Source organism: Hibiscus syriacus, unplaced genomic scaffold (assembly GCF_006381635.1).
Source record: "Hibiscus syriacus cultivar Baekdansim isolate YM2019G1 unplaced genomic scaffold, ASM638163v2 tig00111014_pilon, whole genome shotgun sequence".
Classification (NCBI taxonomy): Eukaryota; Viridiplantae; Streptophyta; class Magnoliopsida; order Malvales; family Malvaceae; genus Hibiscus; species Hibiscus syriacus.
Window position 1 is genome coordinate 117,423 of NW_024062954.1, and position 8,714 is coordinate 126,136.

An 8,714-nucleotide genomic window follows, 5' to 3' on the forward strand; every position below is an offset into this window, starting at 1 on the left:
TAAGTTGGGCTGTCTCTAGATTCAGGGGGAAAACTTTTATTGTTTTTATACTTAGAACTGCCTGGTGTGCATATATATACTATATATGGGAGGAAAGGAATCATAGACAGTTTAGGGGTCACAGTAGGGATGTTGCTAATTGTAGTGAATTGTATTATTGAGGTTGTTAGGATGAAATCTGTTCGTATGGTCATACAGAGTAGTGTAGCCAACAAGGACCTTTGTCTAGCTTGGGGAATTAGATCCTCCTAGGAGGTGGGTGCTGGTTTGTGCATTGTATTGGTTGTAGCAGTGTGTTTACTACTGCTTCTTGGATAATAATATGGAATTTATCCAAAAAAAATATATATATATATAATAATTTCTTATTATTCTACACTTAAATAATTTGTCTTTCTTACTATTTTATTCCTATTCTATCCATACCTTTACAATCCTTCGTAATTTATGCATCAGTAAAGAGTTACATAATATTATATTATAAAAATAATTTTAATTTTATAATAAGATATAAATATAGGATTCACTTATAATTCATTAAACTATACACTATCCATGCATCAAATCTTAATATTTAATTATTAATGTTTTAAATCATTTTATGGAGGATTAATTTTGGATATTTTATATGAAGGCTATCATAAATTTTGAATATAATCAAATAATCATTATTAATTCATAATAAATAAATATTTAAAATTTGAAAACACTATGTTCTAGAGAATTTTCCTCTTGAGAATTTAAAAAAACTCCATTGAAAATTCAATTTAATAGTTATCTGGATTTATAATAATAATTTTAAAAGCATTACAAATAAAACATTTCCTTTTGCAAAATATTACAAGGTTTGGGCCTTTTCTATTTTAAAACCAGATTATAGATAGAGTGAATGAAACTTTATAGGGTAAATACAAATAAAAAAAAATGATGGCCGTGGTATAACTATTAATTTGTTAATATAAGATTTAATACAGAGGGATCTAAGATCTCATTTATTTAATTTTAAAATATAAAGAGATTTTTAAAAAAAATATTTGAATTTTCACTCTCAACGAAATAATTTATCGATAGAAAGCCTCTAAAAATATTAAATATAAAAATATATTTTTGGCTTAGCATTTAAATAGTGAAAGTAACATGAAAGTGAAGAATTGCCCTTTTCTCATGGTTTAAGGTTAAGAAAACTATTGGCCAAAGAAAAAAAATGGTTAAGAAAAAATCACTTATCTATTTCAACAAGAAGCTACACTTTAGAATAATCAAAATATTATTAAACGACTCTTAACTTTATAATTGTAATATTTGAACATTAAAAAATACTTAAATATGTATTAAATACTTTATTTATATTTTAATTATAAATGCTATTTGAAGAATCCACATATTCTCTAAAGTAATTTTGAAGATAATGCAAACAAAGCAAAAAAAAATGGAACTCTTAAGCTTCATGATCATGGAAACAGATCAGTATTAAATATTAATTTATGTTTGGATAATTAATTATTAAAATGAAAAAGAAAAAGAAAACCACATGGTTGTAGTGTGAGCTTGCCCCATTTCCAACATGAAAGAGCTTCCTTCTTCTTCCTTTTGTCTCCTTCATGCTTTTTCAACATTTTCAAAGCTGTGAAAATGACAGTCAAGAGAAGATTAAAAATAAAAACATTACAAAATCTAGTATTTTCAGAGCTTCAAAATAGAAGAAAGATAAACACCCAGAGGCAAAGTCTACATTTTTACAACATCCAAAGACAAAATACCATCTATCCGTGTTCCTGTATCTCTATCCCCATGCCTATATGAAAGTTTATTATTTATTGTAAATGGTCAAAGAATCAATTTTTGAAAAAAATAAGCAAGGTATGAAGAAGAAGAAGAAGCTTTTACTGCATCTGCTTATTTCCCTTGCTTGTGTTCATGAAAGCATCGTTGTTTTTGCCATACAAGGCCCTGTTTCATCACCCATTCCCAGTCCAATATCTGCTTCAATGGCTGCCTTCTCTCCAGGTACTTCTTTTTTGCACTCCTTCTGCTTGAGTTTCCACTGTGTTTACCAGTGATGAAGACGTTGCACTGTTTTATGTTAACAAAAACAGAAGGGAATCGATTTGGAAGTGAAGAGCATACAAGAATGGATCTGCCCAAGAAAATGTTAATAGCTCTCGTATTGTTTGTTCTTCAGTGGGTGCAATATCTCTTCTTTGTTTTGTTTATGGATTATTGCAGGAAGGCCTCAATCAAATCATCTAAAAATGGCGGTAAGAGCTCAGGTAAATCTTCTTTGAGCCAAAACCCACTCTTTTTCTTCTTAGTTCTGGAATTTTGAGAGTTGTCTCCTTTGTTGTTGAAGATTGTGAAAAAGGGCATGGTTTGGCACCATTCTGGGTAAATTCAAGTCCATGCGGACGGTTTCAAAACAGGGTTGTGCTTCGTTTATGGATTACAAGATGCTTGAAAAAGCTACGAATAAGTTCCATCCAGGTAATGTTCTTGGTGAAGGTGGATTTGGATGTGTTTACAAGGCTCAATTCAACGATGGTTTTTGCTGCTGTTAAGAAATTGGACTGTACAAGCCAAGATGCAGAGAAAGAATATGAGGTATCATTTCAGCAGGAACACTTTTCTCTTTTATGTGTTATTGCAGAATTCATCTGTGTTTTATGTTGAGTTCTTTCTTGCTTTGAAATTTGCAGAATGAGGTCGGATTTCTATGTAAATTTAAGCATCCGAATATCATTTCACTGTTGGGTTTCAGCAGTGACAATGACACAAGGTTCATTGTTTATGAGTTGATGCAAAATGGTTCTTTGGAAACTCAACTACATGGTAACATCTTTGAGAAATGAATGATGAATTCTCTGGCTAATGTATTGGTTTTTGTTTCTGAGATGTTCTTCATTGTACTCGTAGGACCATCTCACTGTTCGTCGTTAACTTGGCATCGCCGGATGAGGATCGCTTTAGATACGGCACGGTAACGTTTCATATGACTTTGCTTATGGCTCTTAGTTGATGAAGTTGTTGAAATGAATCCTAATTGTTGACCAGAGGATTAGAATATACATGAGCATTGCAATCCACCAGTGATCCATAGAGATCTGAAATCATCTAATATACTTTTGGATTGGACTTCAATGCAAAGGTAATAGTCATAAATAATGTAAATGATTAGACCACCTTCCATGGAATCCATTGAAACCTCATTTTCTGGATACAGCTTTCAGATTTTGGTCTTGCAGTGACTGATGATGCAGCTCAAGACAAGAACAATTTGAAGCTTTCGGGTACTTTGGGTTATGTAGCTCCGGATACCTTTAGACGGTATGTACGATCGATTTCGGTTAGTTTTTTTTTTAAGTTCATGTTGTTCTTGTTATTCGATACTTTCTCTTCCATCTGTAGGAAGTAATAAAAAAGTTGGTTTAGATCCTCAAGGCTTCAATAATTGTTTACATGTTGCTCTTCCAGCACATGTGCTGCACATCCCCAAGGCATCTTACACTAATTAGGCTGTTTTCCCCAAAGTTGGCTTCACATGAGTCTAAAACATGTTTAGTTGTCATACTATGCGATAAGATGAGGTCTGAAGTATGAATCCATGTGATGTCTGTGATTTTCGGGAAACCGGGGTCTTAGAATGGCATATCGGAAACACTGATGAGTATGCTAAACTATTGTTATCTACTTTTTCTAGGTAAATTAACAGATAAGAGTGATGTTTATGCGTTTGGTGTTGTGCTGCTGGAACTTCTATTGGGAAGAAAGCCTGTGGAAAAACTAGCACCGTCTCAGTGCCGATCGATCGTCACATGGGTAGGCCTTGATCAATCTAATGCTGGTTTGAGTGAAAAGGAAAGGGAAGAACGTTTGAAAATCTAATGCCATTGATGTTTTATGAATGCAGGCCATGCCTCAGCTTACCGACCGATCTAAACTCCCGAACATCGTGGATCCGGTGATACGGGATACCATGGATCTGAAGCACTTATATCAGGTTGGTAATGTTTTAGTGACTTGGACTGACATTGCTTACTCGGTTAGGCAACTTGATTTAGCAAAGTGGGATTGTAATATGCAGGTTGCTGCTGTAGCAGTGCTGTGTGTGCAATCGTCCGTTGATAACCGATGTTCTGCACTCACTCATCCCTCTTGTTCCTGTGGAGCTTGGAGGGACACTAAGAGTTACACAACCTGCAGCTCCTTGACCCGACAAACCGACTCAACTTGCCTCGAAAACAATACCGTATTTGCTGTGTTGCAAATTGCCTAGCTATATGCATAGATTTGGTGATAGTTTCATACCTTCTGGGGAAAGAGAAGATTTTCTGATTGTTCATATCTTTTGTAAATGGCCCTATTTCTTGATTTGCTCATACAATGATACTTTGGACAAAACACTAGACTTCTGGTCTTACATTTGTTTGCTGTCAGAAGCATTCAATGAAAACAAACATACTCCATGCAATGCTGCGAATAGCTACGTACTCAGGACGGACGTATAGTTTTATGTTAGAGAGAGTAATCTTATAAAATTCTAAGTTATGACGAATTTATAAAATTTTAGGTGAGCAAAAACATATTTTCAATCAAAAATATAAAAACAAATATCTAAAATATATAAAAATTTAAAATTTCTAGGGAGAACAACCACTTCCCTCCCCGCTCCCCTTCATCCATCTACGTACATACATAGGTATGGAAGAGAAGACAAAGTCACGTGATTCTTACATGAAAATCAAATGATCATCTTCCTTGGCCAGCTACTCCTTTATTGGGACAGTCCTTTGTGAGTGCTTGTTCAGTTTCATTTATGAAATTCATCTCAACCAACCGGTTCCAATAATATTTTAAATGTAAATTATGAACAAATATAGAATGCAATTGGACACCCTATATGTACTTAATTTAAGCGTAATTGAATATAATTATACAGTTATGAAATATTTAGACAATCATTATAAGTTATAAATTTCATTTAATTAGGTGTCGTTGAAGTCCCTCAATTTTGGTATTCAATTCTAATAGATAAAAATTAATACAATTATACAGTTAATAAAACTTTTCCATTTTTATAGATAATAACAATAATTATAAATACATGCACTTCTTCTTTCCCTATAACATCAATTATATATATATATACACACACATGAACTTCTTATATATACCTTACAACATCAACTTAAAAATCATTATTATTATATGCAAGAATATTATAATATATTATACATATATTTATAACATTTTTCGATCCAAGTAATTTTAGCTAAGTATTTACAAAATAATTTTAGGGTTTAAAGATATTTTTTATAATAAATTATATTATTTAAACTTTTATTTTATATAATTATTTAATTACATTTTACACCTGAACATGACACGAAGAATTTAAATATAATTATATTGTACTTTTTAAATATGTTTAAATAATGAGCAATCACTTGATTTAGTGATATGAGATATTAGATTTTTTATATAAAGTTAGAGGTTCGAATCATATCGTTGTGAATGAAGCAAATTGGATTGGAAAGATTTCATTCATAATGAGATTTTACGGAACTCGATCTAAATTAATCGCAGTAAATCAAATATCGACGTTCATAAAAAAAAATCAGATGCTAAAATAAAACAACACGGGGAAAGCCATGCTAGAGAGCAATCGACTCCTTTAACTCAGCTAAACCCGATTACATTCGCATGGAGCATATACCAATCGCAAATTCCAATCCCGTTTGATGAGCTTTGTTACATGTGGCACCATCGGAGACCCAACTCTCCCGTCCGAGTAAGTATTAATCGCGCATAAGTGCCCCTTTATGATCGGTTTCCACAATAAAACAATTAATATAGTTTTTTTTTTAATAATGACAACTGAATTTTATTACTAAAAATAATGAAATGAATTTCATTACGAAAAAAATGAAACATTCCCTTGAGAATTACATTTAACATCAAAAGAATTCAGTAATTTTCATAATATTCTTTATCTCCGTCGAACGAGACGCTTTACGAAGTAATAAAGGAGTGGTGAGCAACCTAAAAATTCTAATTATATTATCAAACAACCTTACCAAAGAGGGGATCTGACAATATGCGACTATCGGCAAACCAATAAGAACTAAATGTTGTGAGGGTCTTTGTGCAAACACGAACACGACCGCAAATGTATGCAAAAAACGTACCAAAAGCCATAAGGAACGTGCCACATGACCAGATAAAAAGTGTCCCACATGAGCAGAGAAAAAGCATGTCACAAGAGTAGAGCAGAGCATATCACAAAGACAGATTCTTATTCAAAATTGAAAATAATTCAAGAAAAAAAAGGACATAATAATAGAAAAGACAGAAAAATAATAATCCCCGACAGTTGACAACTAATATTAAAATTGGTGTCACCGCTAGCTAAACAAAAATCAAAGGAAAAGAGAAAGATGACACATAAATATTAAGAGGAAACTTTGGTTTAAAAAATAGTGTTTTGAAAAATTAATTAAATGAACCTATTTTAAACTCTTTTATTTTTAATCAAATAAAAGTCGTTAGTTTTATTAAAATAGAAAAATTCAAAATTACAATAACAATTTACAATCATAAGTGTAAACTAAATATATAATTATGATATTTCCTATAATCATAGACATGAAACTCGCTACTAAAGACTATATAAGGACCATATAAAGGGGGGAAATAAAAACTCATTAAAAAATCTAGAACAAAATAAATATGCAAATAGATTTGAATGCATCGGCAAACAAACCACAACAAGAGATTAAACTACTGAATGACCATCGATAATCGCACCGATAATCGTAAATCAAAGTCGAACGTCGCGAGAAAACTATATCTGAACGCAAATCGTATATCCAAATTCATACGAGAGACCAAATTAGGGCAGATCATCACGATAATAAATAAACACAATCTTAATAAGTCGATGCGATGTCAAATCCAAGCCTAGAAAATTAAACGATAAGATCAACCAAACAACCAATAAAAAAGACTGAAACATATCAAAAGACAGACGAAAATGTATCATAAAAAACAGAGAAAATTGTACCATAAAAGCAAAATTATTAAAAATTAAAAAGAAGAGAAAATCAAATATACAATATAAAAATTAAAAAGATAATAAATACTGACTATATACAATCAATATAAAAACTGATGCCGTTATCGTCCAACCAATGCAGAAAAGAAGGCAAGCCGCGCAAGACTAAAGAAAAAGAAAAACTAGGGTAAAATACCTATTTTAAACTTAAGAAAGATTAGTTAGACTCAAAATATAAGTTGATTGAGCCATATTTTAAGTGACCTACAGATTTATTTTTTGTTGAAATCTCTTAAACTTTGAACAAGGCTTTAGATTTGGAACAATCTATTAACTTTTAACATGTTGGATAATAAATATTAAAAGCAAACTATAGTAATTTTCAAATATTACTATTCGATAACTTTATCATTGTTTTATAACATATAATGATCGATTTATAATAATTTAAAATTTTAAAATCATTTAATAACTTTTGAAATTTTAATAATAAAAAAAAATAATTTCCAACATAATTTTATAATCATGTGTACACTTTACCCTAAAATTAAAATCATATCAATTAGATCACAACTATTTAATTCTAAGGTATATGTCAATCAAATTAAATAAAATATTGAATTAAAAGTTTTAATGATAAAGGACCTTATTGGTACTTAAATAAAATCACAAAATATTTAATTGTAATGAATCAAATTAAATAAATTTTTAATTAAATGATAGAGATGTTAAATAGGACAAAATCCCCTAGACTGCGGGTTCAAACACAGCGTAATGCCTATCGCTTATGTTTTTCTTGTAATACGAGGAAACCGCGTACGCTGATAAAGTGATCTGTTTCTAGTTGTCCATTAAACGTAGATAAGTACTGTTTTTTTTTTTTATCAATAATGAATTGGTTTTGGAATATTGAAATATTAAATCCTTTTAAGTAACATTATGAGTTTAAATCTTAATATCTAAAAGTTGATTTTTCACCCAATTTAAAATCATGGTTGGAAAATTGATTTTTAACCTAACATCATAAGCTCAATTTTTTAGCTTTTACTGTGAAAAATCACTTTTGGATGAAATTATATTTGTATCACCAAATATTATATTTTTAATTTACAACATAATATCTAACATAAACATTTTATCTTTTTAAAATCATCTTTTAACATTAATTTCAAACAATTAATTTTTTTAAAAATACTTAAAAAATATCGTTACAACATTTTTAAAATCATTTTTCAAAAACAATATCAAACTATAATATTAGAGATTTTTTTTATATTATATTTTTTAAGATAAACTACGTTTTTTATTATTTAATTTTTGTTTTGATTATTTGATTTTTAATTTTTTTAAATCGATAGTTAGTTGTTTAACTATAACATCAAAACATGGCATTTTAGATAGTTTTATGTACGAAACTAATCTAATATAATATTTTTCTCTCACGACCGACATATTTTTCCATCGTCGTTCGACTGCCATTGCTCTTTGTTTGTAACTTAATTATTATCAAACTGATTTTTATTTTTAATTTACTTTTTCCCTCAAAATCAATAAAATTCATTAATTTTGTGTATCGATAATTTTCTTTTATAAATATATTTTAAACTTAAAATATTCTAATAGCAGCCTTAAGCTTTTCTAAAAATGTTTATTTATCGAAACAAAA

The 8,714-nt window shown here is 30.1% G+C and overlaps 1 pseudogene; it reads left to right on the plus strand.

Moving 5' to 3' along the window:
- Positions 1-1,536: 1,536 nt before the first annotated feature.
- Positions 1,537-4,446, plus strand: LOC120150142 (annotated as a pseudogene).
- The last annotated feature ends 4,268 nt before the right edge of the window (positions 4,447-8,714 follow it).